Below are 16340 nucleotides of genomic sequence, written 5' to 3'. Positions count from 1 at the left end.
AAGGCCAGGCAGGGCTATTCTGGAGTTTAAACAAAATGGTAAGCTCTCCACTGGTTTGGTGGTGCTTCCAGAGCTGATCCTCCTCTGCAGTCCTTTTCTGTTTTTCAGAGTTCCTAAGTTGCATTCTGTTCAGGTTTTATAACTATACTCAGTGGGGGAGAGCCAGAGGGGTCTTGCTTATGTCATTTTCCCTAGAACTGGAACCCCACTACCCAGAAATCAACACTGCCAATATTTTGGAGTCTTTTTGTCCAGTGTATATTCTGGACACACACACTCACTGTTGAAATCACACCCTATGTACAGTTTAGTCATTTACTTCTTTCAATATCATTGTGAGAAGTTTCCAAAATATTATTAAAATATGAATAAAATATTTTAAATCTGATTTCAATGAGTAATATATTTGTCATTGAAATGTTAGAAAAGGAGAAAATCATAAACAATAAAACAAATATGTAGTCCACCACTCGGAAATAACTCTTAACATTTTGATGTATACCCTTCCAGGCTTCTAAACACTTTACATGTTTAAATAACTGTGCATACTACTCTGAAAGTTGCTGTTTTTTTTGAGCTTGATAAATTTATTAGGTTGGTGCAAAAGTAATTGCAGTTTTTGCACCAACCTAATATTTTCCATACTTTTGAATAATCTACAAGGCTGCACTGTATTCTATTATATACATGTGTTAGAATACATTTGACTCTTGAACAACACAGGTTCGAAATACATGGATCCACTTTTATGTGGATTTTCTTCTGCCTCTGCCACCCCTGGGACCAACCTCATCATTTCTTCCTGCTCAGCTTACTCAATGTGAAGACAATGAGGATAAAGACCTTTGTAGTGATCAACTTTCACTTAATGAATAGCAAATATATTTTCTCTTCCTATGACTTTCTTAATCACATTTTCTTTTCTCTAGCCTATTTTGTTGTAAGAATACAGAATATAATACATACGACATGCAAAATATGTGTTAATTTACTATGTTATTGGTGAGGCTTCTGGCCAACAGGAGGCTATTAGTGGTTATGTTTGGGGGGGAGTCAAAATTATATGTAGATTTTTGACTGTGCGGAGGGTTGGTGCCCCTTACCCCCATGTTGTTCAAGGGTCAACTGTATATTTAAATAACCAGAAATTGTACATTTAAGTTGCTTATAGTTTTTCCTTTTAGAAGGAAGAATTTAATTTTAGCATTTATAGAAGTGACTCTTTTTGTGCATCCCTACTTTTATTCTTAGGATAAATCCTAACATATAATTGCTGGGACAAAGACATCGTATACTTATTGCCAAATCATCCTTGAAAAAGATTTCACCTATTTAGAATATTAACATATCCCTGCACTTATGCCAATTATTATTCTGGAGTCTTTTGTCCAGTATACATTCTTTTAAAATATATTCTAATCTAAGAGATTAATATAGGCCATTTTAAAATTCCACTTAGTTACTATTTTGTGTATATAGTAGTCCCCACTTATCTGCAGGAAATATGGTCCAAGATCCCCAGTGGGTGCCTGAAATCTTGGACAGTACTGAATTTCCATTTTAGCTAAGCACTTACCACACATGGTGGCTATAACTTTTACAGTTTGAAGTTCGACAGTGAAACTTACACAAATTTCTTTTTCCTTCTTCACAATCTCACTAATAGACTTTTTTTTTTTTTACTGTAGATCTTAGCAATCTCAGCATGCAGTTTTTATTTTTCCTTATTAAGTCAAGAAACTTCACCCCTTTACTTAAAGGAAACACTTTATGCCTCTCTTTAGCATATCCAAACTTCCACCATCACTACGATTGGAGTTTGGGCCATTACGAGGTAAAATAAGGGTTTCTTGAACACAAGCACTGTGATACGTCAGCAGTCGATCTGATAACCTAGCCAGCTACTAAAAGACTCATGGATGGGTAGTGTAGACAGTGTGGAGATGCTGAACTAAGGGATGATTCATGTCCCAGGCAGGACAAAGTGGGACACTGAGAGATTCCATCATGCTGTTCAGAATGATATGCAACTTAAAAGTTACTAGTTGTGTATTTCTGGAATTTTCCGTGTAATATTTTTTGGACTGAGGTTGACCATGGGTAACCAAAACTGCAGAAAGTGAAACTCCTGGTAAGGGGGGACTACTATGGAAAATTATTTTTTGATTGAATAATATTTCACAATGTGGATGGAGCATTTTGTTATTATTGGAATTTTTTGTGCCATTTTACATAATTCTGTCATGAATGTATGACTTTATCACTATCAATCAGTCATCAATCATCTATCTGGCATACCTTTTTCCACAATCTAATTTTTTAAATACTTAATGAGACAGTTTATATAAAGCAAAAAAACCCAGGCAGAACTAAACTATGCCATTGGTAATCAGAATAGTAGTTACTCTGAGGGGTTAATGACTAGAAGGAAGAGAAGGAGGGGTTAATGACTAGAAGTGAGCAGGCAGCTTGCTTGCAGGGGCTGGTAGCATTCTATTATTTATTTATTCCTTTTTTACAATTATACTTTAAGTTCTGGGATACATGCACAGAACGTGCAGATTTGTTACATAGGTATACACGTGCCATGACAGTTTGCTGCACACATCAACCCATCATCTACATTAGGTATAAACTCCTAATGCTATGCCTCCCCTAGCCATACACCTCCTGACAGGCCCTGGTGTGTGATGTTCTCTTCCCTGTGTCCATGTGTTCTCATTGTTCAACTCCCACTTATAAGTGAGAACATGCGGTGTTTGGTTTTCTGTTCTTGTGTTAGTTTGCTGAGAACAATGGTTTCCAGCTTCATCCATGTCCCTGCAAATGACATGAACTCATCTTTTTTTTATGGCTGCATAGTATTCCATGGTGTATATGTGCCACATTTCCTTTATCCAGTCTATCATTGATGGGGATTTGGGTTGGTTCCAAGTCTTTGCTATTGTGAAGAGTGCTGCAATAAACATATATGTGCATGTGTCTTTATAGTAGCATGATTTATAATCCTTTGGGTATATACCCAGTAATGGGATTGCTGGGTCAAATGATATTTCTAGTTCTAGATCCTTGAGGGATTGCCACGCTGTCTTCCACAATGGTTGAACTAATTCACAGTCCCACCAACAGTGTAAAAGCATTCCTATTTCTCCACATCCTCTCCAGCATCTGCTGTTTCCTGACTTTTTAATGATTGCCATTCTTCCACAATGGTTGAACTAATTCACAGTCCTGCCAACAGTGTAAAAGCATTCCTATTTCTCCACATCCTCTCCAGCATCTGTTGTTTCCTGACTTTTTAATGATTGCCATTCTAACTGGTGTGAGATGGTATCTCACTGTGGTTTTGATTTGCGTTTCTCTGACCAGTGATGACCAGTGATGATGAGCATTTTTTCATGTGTCTGTTCGCTGCGTAGATGTCTTCTTTTGAGAAGTGTCTGTTCATATCCTTTGCCCACTTTTTGATGGGGTTGTTTGTTTTTTTCTTGTAGATTTGTTTAAGTTCCTTGTAGATTCTGGATATTAGCCGTTTGTGAGATGGATAGATTGCAAATATTTTCTCCCATTCTGTAGGTTGCCTGTTCACTCAGATGATAGTTTCTTTTGCTGTGTAGAAGCTCTTTAGTTTAATTAGATCCCATTTGTCTGTTTTGGCTTTTGTTGCCATGATGTTTTAGTCATGAAGTCTTTTCCCATGCCTATGTCCTGAATGGTATTGCCTAGGTTTTCTTCTAGGGTTTTTATGGTTTTAGGTCTTATGTTTAAGTCTTTAATCCATCTTGAGTTAATTTTTGTATAAGGTATAAGGAAGGGGTCAAGTTTCAGTTTTCTGCATATGGCTAGCCAGTTTTCCCAACACCATTTATTAAACAGGGAATCCATTCCCCATTGCTTGTTTTTGTCCAGTTTGTCAAAGATCAGGTAGTTGTAGGTGTGTGGTGTTATTTCTGAGGCCTCTGTTCTGTTCCATTGGTCTATATATCTGTTTTGGTACCAGTACCAGGCTGTTTTGGTTACTGTAGCCTTGTAGTATAGTTTGAAGTCAGGTAGCATGATGCCTCCAGCTTTGTTCTTTTTGCTTAGGATTGTCTTGGCTATACAGGCTCTTTTTTGGTTCCATATGAAATTTAAGCAGTTTTTCTAATGCTGTGAAGAAAGTCAGTGGTTGCTTGATGGGGATAGCATTGAATCTATAAATTACCTTGGGCAGTATGGACATTTTCTGGATATTGATTCTTCCTATCCATGAGCATGGAATGTTTTTCCATTTGTTTGTGTCCTCTCTTATTTCCTTGAGCAGTGGTTTGTAGTTCTCCTTGAAGAGGTCTTTCACATCCCTTGTGAGTTGTATTCCTAGGTATTTTATTCTCTTTGTAGCAATTGTGAATGGGAGTTCACTCATGATTTGGCTCTCTATTATTGGTGTATAGGAATTCTTGTCATTTTCGCACATTGATTTTGTATTCTGAGACTTTGCTCAAGTTGCTTATCAGCTTAAGGAGATTTTGGGCTGAAACAATGGGGTTTTCTAAATATACGATCATGTCATCTGTAAACAGAGACAATTTGACTTCCTCTCTTCCTATTTGAATACACTTTATTTCTTTCTCTTGCCTGATTGCCCTGGCCAGAACTTCCAACACTATGTTGAATAGGAGTGGTGAGAGAGGGCATCCTTGTCTTATGCCAGTTTTCAAAGGGAATGCTTCCGGTTTTTGCCTATTCAGTATGATATTGGCTGTGGGTTTGTCATAAATAGCTCTTATTATTTTGAGATATGTTCCATCAATACCTAGTTTATTGAGAGTTTTTACCATGAAGGGGTGTTGAATTGTATTGAAGGCCTTTTCTGCATCTATCAAGATAATCATGTGGTTGTTGTCATTGGTTCTTTTATATGATGCTTATATGATGGATTATGTTTATTGTTTTGCATATGTTGAGCCAGCCTTGCATCCCAGGGATGAAGCTGACTTGATCGTGGTGGATGATAAGCTTTTTGATGTGCTGCTGGATTCAGTTTGCCACTATTGAGGATTTTCCCATCGATGTTTATCAGGGATATTGGCCTGAAATTTTCTTTTTTTTGTTGTGTCTCTGCCAGGTTTTGGTATCAGGATGATGTTGGCCTCATAAAATGAGTTAGGGAGGAGTCCCTCTTTTCTATTGTTTGGAATGGTTTCAGAAGGAATGGTAACAGCTTCTCTTTGTACCTCTGGTAGAATTTGGCTGTGAATCTGTCTGGTCCTGGGCTTTTTTTGGTTGGTAGGCTATTAATTACTGCCTCAATTTCAGAACTTGTTATTGGTCTATTCAGGAATTTGACTTCTTCCTGGTTTAGTCTTGGGAGGGTGTATGTCACTAGGAATTTATCTATTTCTTCTAGATTTTCTAGTTTATTTGTGTAGAGGTATTTATAGTATTCTCTGATGGTAGTTTGTATTTCTGTGGGATCAGTGGTGATATCCCCTTTATCATTTTTTGTTGTGTCTATTTGATTCTTCTCTAATTTTTTCTTAATAGTCTGGCTAGTGGTCTATCTATTTTGTTAATCTTTTCAAAAAACCGTCCCCTGGATTCATTGATTTTTTGAAGTGTTTTTCATGTCTGTGTCTCCTTCAGTTCTGCTCTGAGCTTAGTTATTTCTTTTCTTCTGCTAGCATTTGAATTTGTTTGCTCTTGCTTCTCTAGTTCTTTTAATTGTGATGTTAGGGTGTTGATTTTAGATCTTTCCCACTTTCTCCTGTGGTCATTTAGTGCTATAAGTTTCCCTCTAAACACTGCTTTAGTTGTGTACCAGAGATTCTGGTACATTGTGTCTTTGTTCTCATTGGTTTCAAATAACTTATTTATTTCTGCCTTCATTTCGTTATGTACCCAGTAGTCATTCAGGAGCAGTTTGTTCAATTTCCATGTAGTTGTGCGGTTTTGAGTGAGTTTCTTAATCCTGAGTTTTAATTTGATTGCACTGTGGTCTGAGAGACTGTTTGTTATGATTTCCATTCTTTTGCATTTGCTGAGGAGTGTTTTACTTCCAATTATGTGGTCAATTTTAGAATAAGTGCGATGTGGTGCTGAGAAGAATGCATATTCTGTTGATTTGGGGTGAAGAGTTCTATAGCTCTCTATTAGGTCCTCTTGTTCCAGAGCTGACTTCAAGTCCTGAATATCCTTGTTAATTTTCTCTCTCGTTGATCTGCCTAATATTGACAATGGGGTGTTAAAGTCTCCCACTATTATTGTGTGGGAGTCTAAGTCTCTTTGTAGGTCTCTAAGAACTTGCTTTATGAATCTGGGTGCTCCTGTATTGGGTGCATATATATTTAAGATAGTTAGCTCTTCTTGTTGCATTGATCCCTTTACCATTATGTGATGGCGTTCTTTGTCTCTTTTGATCTTTGTTGGTTTAAAGTCTGTTTTATCAGAGACAAGGATTGCAACCCCTGCTTTTTTTTGCTTTCCATTTTCTTGGTAAATATTCCTCCATCCCTTTATTTTGAGCCTATGTGTGTCTTTGCACTTGAGATGGGTCTCCTGAATACAGCACACTGATGGGTCTTGACTCCTTATCCAATTTGCCAGTCTGTGTCTTTTAATTGGGGCATTTAGCCTGTTTACATTTAAGGTTAATATTGTTATGTGTGAATTTGATCCTGTCATCATGATGCTAGTTGGTTATTTTGCCCGTTAGTTGATGCAGTTTCTTATAGTGTTGATGGTCTTTACAATTTGGTATGTTTTTGCAGTGGCTGGTACTGGTTTTTCTTTTCCATATTTAGTGCTTCCTTCAGGAGCTCTTGTAAGACAGGCCTGGTGGTGACAAAATCTCTCAGCATTTGTTTGTCTGTAAATAATTTTATTTCTCCTTTGCTTATGAAGCTCAGTTTGGCTGGATATGAAATTCTGGGTTGAAAATTCTTTTCTTTAAAAATGTTGAGTATTGGCCTCCATGCTTTTCTGGCTTTTAGGGTTTCTGCTAAGAGATCTGCTCTTAGTCTGATGGGCTTCACTTTGTGGGTAACCCGACCTTTCTCTCTGGCTGCCCTTAACATTTTTTTCTTCATTTCAACCTTGGTGAATCTGATGATTATGTGTCTTGGTCTTCTTGAGGAGTGTCTTTGTGGTGTTCTCTGTATTTCCTGAATTTGAATGTTGGCTTGTCTTGCTAGATTGGGGAAGTTCTCCTGGACAATATCCTGAAGAGTATTTTCCAACTTGGTTCCATTCTCCCCATCATTTTCAGATACACCAATCAAATGTAGGTTTGGTCTTTTCACATAGTCCCATATTTCTTGGAGGTTTTGTTCTTTCCTTTTTATTATTGTTTCTCTAATCATGACTTCATGCATTATTTCATTAAGTTGATCTTCAATCTCTGATATCCTTTCTTCCGTTTGATTGATTTGGCTATTGATACTTGTGCATGCTTCACGAAGTTCTCGTGCTGTGTTTTTCAGCTCCATCAGGTCATTTATGTTCTTCTCTAAACTAGTTATTCTAGTTAGCAATTCATCTCATCTTTTTTCAAGGTTCTTAGCTTCCTTGCATTGGGTTAGAACATGCTCCTTTAGCTCGGAGGAGTTTGTTATTATCCACCTTCTGAAGCCTACCTCTGTCAACTTGTCAAACTCATTCTCCGTCCAGTTTTGTTCCCTTGCTGGCGAGGACTTGTGGTCCTTTGGAGGGGAAGAGGCATACTGATTTTGGAATTTCCAGCCTTTTCGCACTGGTTTTTCTTCATCTTCGTGGATTTATTGACCTTTGGTCTGATGTTGGTGACCTTTGGATGGGGTTTTTGTGTGGACATCCTTTTGGTTAATGTTGATACTATTCCTTTTTGTTTGTTAGTTTTCCTTCTAACATTCAGGCCCCTTCAGGCCCCTCTGCTGTAGGTCTGTTTGAGTTTGCTGGAGGTCCACTCCAGACCCTGTTTGGCTGAGTATCACCAGCGGAGGCTGCAGAACAGAAAAGATTGCTGCCTTTTCTTTCTTCTGGAAGCTTCATCCCAGAGGGGCACTCACCAGATGCCAGCCGGAGCTCTCCTGTATGAGATGTCTGTCGATCTCTGCTGGGAGGTGTCTCCCCATGAGGAGGCACATGGGTCAGGTACCTACTTGAGGAGGCAGTCTGTCCCTTAGCATAGCTCGAATGCTGTACTGGGAGATCTGCTGCTGTCTTCAGAGCCAGCAGGCAGGAACGTTTAAGTCTGCTAAAGCTGTGCCCACAGTCCCTGACTGGGGCTGCTGTGTTTCTTTCAGAAATGCCCTGCCCAGAGAGGAAGAATCTAGAGATGCATTCTGGCTACAGCAGCCTTGCCGAGCTGCAGTGGGCTCCGCCCAGTCTGAACTTCTCAGTGGCTTTGCTTACACTGTGAGGGGAAAACCGACTACTGAAGCCTCAGTAATGCCCTTCCTCCCACCAAGCTCAAGTGTCCCAGGTTGACTTCAGACTGCTGTGCTGGCAGTGAGAATTTCAAGCCAGTAGATCGTAGCTTGCTGGGCTGCATGGGGGTGGGATCCTCTGAGCAAGATCACTTGGCTCCCTGGCTTCAGCACCCCCTTTCCAGGGGAGAGAACGGCTCTGTCTCACTGGTGTTCCAGGTGCTACTGGGGTATGAAAAGAAACTCTGGCAGCTAGCTGGGTGTCTGCCCAAATGGCCACCCAGTTTTGTGCTTGAAACCCAGGGCCCTGGTGGTATAGGCACCCAAGAGAATCTCCTGGTCAGCGGGTTGTGAAGACCATGGGAAAAGCATAGTATCTGGGCCGGAATGCACAGTCCAAGCATAGTATCTGGGCTGGAATGCACAGTCCCTCATGGCACAGTCCCTCAGGGCTTCCCTTGGCTAGGGGAGGGAGTTCCCTGACTCCTTGTGCTTCCTGGGTGAGGCGATGCCCCACCCTGCTTTGGCTCGCTGTCCGTGGGCTGCACCCACTGTCTAACCAGTCCCAATGAGGTGAACTGGGTACCTCAATTGGAAATGCAGAAATCACCTCCCTGCTGCACTGATCTTGCTGGGAGCTGTGGACCGAAGCTATTCCTATTTGGCCATTTTGCCAGCCACCCCCCACAATCTAATTATTTATTTATTATAAATGTAAAGAATGAATTTACTGGATCAAAGATTATTAACTTTTTTCTTTTTGCAGACATATATATGTGTATATATATGTATATATAAATGTATGATTTTTTCCTCATTATTAAAGCAGTGCTTGTTCATTACAGAACATTTAGAAAATAAAGATACATATAAAGGAGAAGAATATCCCCCTGTGGCAGAGAAGGCTCACTTTACTGTTCACCAAACGTCTTGTTCCTTTTTCCATAATTAGTCTGGGGATAGATTTTGCAGTCCCTACCTCTCACCCACTGCATCTACATGTGACCAATGATGTGTAAACAGGTCACTTTCAAGCCAAGACTTTGAAGTTACTAGTGTACTTTCCTCAAGATGTTTTTCTGTCTGCTGGAAGGAAGCAGTTGATAATTAGGCTCTAGGGGATGTGAGGAACCAGGAGATGGAAGGAGTCTGGATCCCTTAATCACTGCATGGACAAGTGCCCCCTGCTGACTAGGACCGCTGGGTTTCACTGTCACATAAAACTGTTGGGTTGTCACTGGAATTTGGTGATTTATTCTTTAGAAAGAATCATTGTTAACATTTTGGCGTATTTTTTCTCAGTTTTTTCCTATGCACTTTTTTCTCTTTAGATCGTGGAATAAAATTTTTTAAGGCTATTAATATGTATTACCAAAATGCTTTTCAAAAATGCTGCTTTAATTTATACTCAAGCAATACTATATGCGAGAATGGCTTGGTCAGCATTGCTTGTTTATAGTTGCTGCATTCTTACAAATATTCTTATAACAGCCTACTTACAAAACCCCTCTAAAATGTGTGACAATCTTCTAGATACCTTATTTCTCTTATCAAACTGTAAAGTTTTTGAGATTTGATATTTGAATGTCCTTCACTATCATAATAGCTTAATCCATATTTGTTAAATGACTTTTAAGCCCAATGTTCAGAATGTTTACTGAAATCTATTTGAACATTGACATAATATAGTCCAGCAAATCATTGTGGGCTAATTAGTGTATTTTCAGAACCAATATTTTTTTTTGTCATCCTTTCGAGTTGACATTTAAAGGCTTGCCATGGGTACATCATTTTAGAGTCAGAGCATTACGCAGTGCTCTGAGCTCATCTGGCTTCCCAGCCTCCAGGGTCACCTCTGCTCTATCCTGTTCCCATTCATTGTTCACTTAATTATTCAACAAATATTTTTTCAGCACCTGCTATGTGTCATCACCTAGGTTATGGCTGTGAACAAAACAAAGATTCCTTTCTCCATGGAGCTTACATTTTAGAGGGGGAGATGGATATTAAATAATAAACACAATAAGTAAATTTAGATATTGTATTAGTCTGTTCTTGCTATAAAAGAATACCTAAGTTTGTGATAATTTATAAAAAACAGTGGTTTATTTTGGCTTACGGTTCTGCAGGCTCTACCGAAAGCATGGTGCTGGCATCTGCTCTTGATGAGGGCCTCAGGAAGCTTCCAATCATGGTGGAAGGTGAAGGGGAAGCAGGCACCACATGGCGAGAGTGGGAGCAAGAGTTGGGGGAGGTGTCACACTCTTTTAAACAACCAGATGTTGCATGAACTCAGAGGGAGAACTCAGCACCAAGCCATTCATGAAGGATCCGCCCCCATGACCCAAACCCCTCCCACCAAGCCGCACTCCAACACTGGCGATTACTTTTCAGCTTGAGATTTGGAGGGGACAAACACCCAAACTATATCAGACATGTTAGAAGATATGGAAGAAAAGAGGAAAAGCAGGGTAAGAGGGAGGTTGCAGTTTAAAATACAATTGTGTTAGGGTAAGCCTCATCAAGACAGTGACATTTAGGCAAAGACTTGAAGGAGGTAAGGGATATCAAAGAGACAAATCATTCCAAACAAAGCAAACGGTGTGTGAAAAGCCTGAGGCAGGACTGGGTTGGTGTGTTCAGGGAGTGGCAGAGAGGAGGCACTGTGTCTGCCTCAGGGTGAGGGAGAGAGGTCAGGCCCAGGGTGTGAGGCAGTGGAGCACGGGAAGGGGCATTCTAGGGCTTTGGCTCTTGCTCTGAGTGAAATGGGAAGGAGAGGAGTGACATGACCTGATTTAAGTGACATGCTGAGTGCTGTGTTGAGATTAGGCTACAGACAGGCAAGAAGAAAAGCAGAGGCCCAAATGGAAGCCTATTTCAAAATCCAGAAGAGACAACCATGGCTTGGATCAGAATGGTAACAGTGTCTACAGGGAAAGAAGCAGGAGTTTGGATGTATTTGGAATATAGAGTCCATAGGATTTCCCAACAGACTAGATATGGGGGTGGGGGTGGTAAAGGTCTCTACAGTATGGGTAGAGAGACCTTTCTGAAATGTAAGTCTAAATTGTAAATGGCTGAATACCTTGCAATAGCTCCCTTTCATTCACCATGAATAAATGTCAAACAAAACAAATAATTGACAATGTATAATGTAGCCCCATAATGTAGCCCACGACTGGTCTTCTCTCTCACTTTCTTGCATTTTAAACTGATAGGAACATATACTATACTTGGTCTTAGCTAAAAGGCTGAGAAGTGGTGCCTTCTTGCATTTTCTACACCAGCCACAACCAACCACTGACTTCTCACTTTCCATCTCCACACCTTCTACAACGCAGCTCAGGCATTTTTGTTTCCCCCCTGGAAAGTCTTTCCCAACTTTTGGTGTATTAGTTTCCTGTGGCCACTATTACAAATGACCACAAACTTGATGGCTTAAAACACAGGAATGAATTTGGCCACAGGACTGAAGGCCAGAGTCCAAAGTCAGAATGTAGTTCAGGCTGCACACCCTCAGAAGGTTCTGGAGGAGAATCCCTTTCTTGACTGTTTCAGCTTCTGATGGCTGCCGGCATTCCTTGGTTTGTGGCTGCATCACTCTGATCTCTGCCTCTGTCTTCTCATGGCCGTTTCTACTGTGTGTCTGTATCAAATCTCCCTCTTTCTCTCTCATATAAGGACACTTACGATTGGATTTAGGGCCCATCAGGATAATCTCCTCATGCCAATATCCTTAGCTTAATCACATCTGCAAAGACCCTTTTCCTTATAAGGTAACATTTACAGGTTCCAGGGATTAGGACCTGATCTGTGGGTGGCCTGAGTCAGCTTGCTATACTTGTTAGAGGCCTTATATCCCCAGCCATAGCACTTGCACACTCAGTTGTAATGACCTATTTCTGAGCATGTGTACACACACAGATATTCCTACTTCTCAAGGTTTCTTAAGGCCAAGGATTACATCTTATGAATAATCACTGCTTTCCCCACCCCAGCAGTTTCTAGGTCACAGCTAATGGTCAGGACACATTGATTGGGTGAATGAATGAAGATTCATGAAGCAGAGTTTGTAACTGCTATGTACTGTTGGGACTTCATAATTTTATGAAAATGAGATCAGGATTGGATTCCTCAGATATCTGCACAGTGGCTTTTCTTTGTTTCTTTCCTTTTCTTTTCATGTCCAGCTGTTGCATTAGAACACCCTTATTAAATGAACCTGTTCCATCTAGGATTTGGGCCCAGTTATAGCCCTTGATAAACATAGCAATAGTTGGATAAAAGAAGAATACATATTTTCCTTTCACTGGTATATAAAACCTAGAATGCAGAACATTTGTGTTGGCTCTGGGTGCTAAGAAAGTTGATCATGCTGCCTATTGGAAACATAAGATCTCTAAGGGTTATAGGTGGGGAGCAGGGTATCCTGATAATAGTCCTTCCTTTGTTACATGGGTGGTCATGATACTGTGTCAGGAGGTGGGTGGGACTGCCAGGGAGGTACTTGGGAAGTGACTATGACTTTGGCTTATTTGTATACTCTGCCTATTTGGGTTAGGATTTAGCTGGGGCACTGTTTGGCTTAACATGGTGGGACACCATGAGGGACACACAGGTCAATATAATCTCCCAAGATTCTACTTACCAAATGGTTTCTGATTTTATTGCCATTGCCCTAGGGCTTAGTCATACGTGGCTACAAGAAGAGTAGGTCTGGTGGCTGAAAAGCAAATCAGTGTTGTGCTTTTGCAGTGGATTCTGTCTGTCCAGAAAAGGCACACTATTTAATTTCTCATCTTGGAAATTTTCTTCCTATGTTCCCATCATTTTCTTCCTATGTTCCTTTGATTATTGTGAGCCATGTTTGCAGATAGCAGTGACCTACTTTGCTACATTTTTGTAAATCACATTTATTATCAACCTTGATAGGGGGCCAGACGTACTCAAACATTACACTGGTTAAAATCACATGTGCTTTCAGATGCCTATGGGGCAAACTGTGGCACATTTAAAAATTCTTGAGCAAAGTCTGGATAAATGAAATGATAAATCCCCCCTGCTGTTATAGAAATGCAATGATTTATATTAATAGTCTGCCTTAATGCAGAGTCCTCTTGAATGAGTTCTATCTTTTTATTTATATCCTCCTTCCTTGTACTCTAGCAGCTTGTCCCAAATATCCATTAGGTGACCTCAAGGCTAGGGAACATGGATCTCTTTTTTATCGATGAAAAAATTCAAAATGTGTTGACAATGAGGGATTAGATGGAGAAAATGGAGTTAAAAAGGAGAGGGAAAATGACAGAGAGCTATAAGAAAGAGCCCTTTCAGCTGGACACCTTCTAGGTCCCTTTAAACTTGCTGTCACGTCTCATGACATTTCTGTAACCACTCTCACTAGAAACTAGCATTGTGGTCTCTTCTTTGCTGTGTGTAGGTAATTTAAAAGGGCCAGGAAGATCATGAAAGCCTAGCCTCATTCCCATTAGCCTAGCGTCATTCCCATTAGAGGACAGGAGGAGAGTAGCAAGGAGCTGGAGTAGAAACAGAGCTGTCTAGATCCAAGAACACTGAGCCTGGTTTTGCCATCAGTGAGGACCCGCCCTTTGCATACATATTCTCTGGGGCCCTCTCCTGTGACTGCCAACTGGCAGTGCTTATTGTCTTCCCTCGAGTGTCTTTAGAGCCTGTCCCCTTTCATCCCAACAGAAGATGGTCTCTGAGTCCTGGCCAGCCCTGCAGGCTCTTATCAGGCTCCCAGCTCGTGCTCAACCGGTCCCCACTCAGGAGAGCTCTGTGATGGGTTAAAATGAGGACTCTCCCTCAGAGGTGTTTGCATTTTAATAGGAGACACTTAAAAAAAAAGTCTAATTCTTACTATTATATTACAAACATTATTATTGTAAATATTACTAAGTATAACATATACATAGCTCAGAGCCCAAATTTTAAGTGTACAGCTTGAATTTTTGCAAAGTAAAACCACAATCCAGATCAAGATTAGTATGTTAGCAGCACCCTAGATGCCTTCCTTGTGCCATGTCTGGATCGCCTGGCCTGTTGCCAAAGGTGACTACTATTTTGATTCCTATAATCATAGATTAGTTTTACCAGCGTGTGAACTTTATAGTACTGGAATCACAAATATATACAATTGACCCTTGAATAGCTCAGGGGTTAGGGACAGTGACCTTCCACACAGTTGAAAATCCATTTATAACTTTTGACTTTCCGAAAACTTTACCAATAGCCTACTATTCGTCCGAAGTCTTACTGATAACACAAGCAGCCAATAAACATATTTTTGTATATATATATTATATACTGTATTCTTACAATAAAGTAATCTAGAGAAAAGAAATTGTGATTAAGAAATCAAAGAAGAGAAAATATAGTTACTATTTTCATTAGGAGGAAGAGTATCATCATAAAGGTCTTCATCCTTGTCATCTTCACATTGAACAGGTTGAGAAGGAGGAGGAGGAGGGGTTGGTCTTGCTGTCTGATGGGTGGCAGAGGCTGAAGAGAGTCTGAGTCTAAGTGGACCTGTGCAGTTCAAGCCTGTGTTGTTCAAGGCTCAACTGTGCTTTTTTGGATCTTTTTTTTTTTTTTTTCGCTCAAACTGATGTCTGTTAGAGAGTTATCAAGGTTGTTGCTAGCAGCTGTATTTGCTCTTTTTATTGCTGTATAATATTCCATTTTGTGGGAAAACTTCATAATTTACAGACAGTCCCCGACCTCAGATGGTTTGGCTTAATGGTTTTTCCACTTTATGACAGCATGAAAGCAATGTGCGTTCAGTAGAAACCATACTTTGGGTACCCATACAACTATTCTGTTTTTTGCTTTCAGTACAGTATTCAATAAATTACATAAGTTATTCAACGTTATTATAAAATAGGTTTTGTGTTAGGTAGGGGCTAGGCTAAGCTACAGTGTTCAGTAAGGTTAAGTGTATTAAATGCATTTTTGACTACAATATTTTCAACTTACGACGGTTTAATTGGGACATAGCATTGAAAGTCGAGGAACATCTATATTTATCCATTCTATTGTTGATGAACATTTAAATTGATTTGGGCCACAATGACTCACACCTGTCATCCCGGCACTTTGGGAGGATGAGGTGGGCAGATCACTTGAGGCCAGGAGTTCAAGACCAGACTGGCCAACACGGCAAAACCCCGTCTCTACTAAAAATACAAAAATTAGGTGGACGTGGAGGCGGATCCCTGTAATCCCTGCTACTTAGGAGGCTGAGGCAGGAGAATCACTTGAACCTGGGAGGCAGAGGTTGCAGTGAGCCAAGATCATGCCACTCTACTCCAGCCTGGGTGACAGAGTGAGACTCTGTCTCAAAAAAAAAAATACTCCTGTGAATATTCTTAAACGTGTTCTCTGATGCATGTAGGAGCAGGATTGCTAGGTCATAGAGTGAACGTATATTCAAATGGGTAAATATGGACAAGTTCCAGAGTGGTTCTACCAAGTTACATTCCTACCAGCAGTGTATGAGTCCTAATAACTACATACCTCATCGCCAATATGTGGCATTGTCTTTTTTTTTTTTTTTAGTTTTAGCCATTCCAGTGGGAAGGTAGTAGTGTTTCATTTGGTTTTAACTCACATTTTCATGGCAACTAGTGCTGTTGAGCATCTTTTCATAGACTTATTGGCCTTTTGTTTATTCTCTTTTGTGTAGTGCTTGTTTAATTTGGAATAGATTTCAACAGATGGCCTACTTATCTGTATATCCATGTACATCACATACGTATGTGTGTATATAGCTATATCTAGATGATATATAGTCAGATATACATAAATTTCTGGTAAAAATGTAATTGAGATAATTAGTATATACTTGTAATTGATTGAAAATTGGCCCTAATTCTCCACCTTTCCCTGTAACCACAACTTTTGCAATATAATTTGAAACTCCTCCCATCAAGAGGC

Source organism: Pan troglodytes, chromosome 4, assembly GCF_028858775.2.
Source record: "Pan troglodytes isolate AG18354 chromosome 4, NHGRI_mPanTro3-v2.0_pri, whole genome shotgun sequence".
NCBI classification, from domain to species: domain Eukaryota; kingdom Metazoa; phylum Chordata; class Mammalia; order Primates; family Hominidae; genus Pan; species Pan troglodytes.
This window is presented reverse-complemented; position numbering follows the sequence as displayed.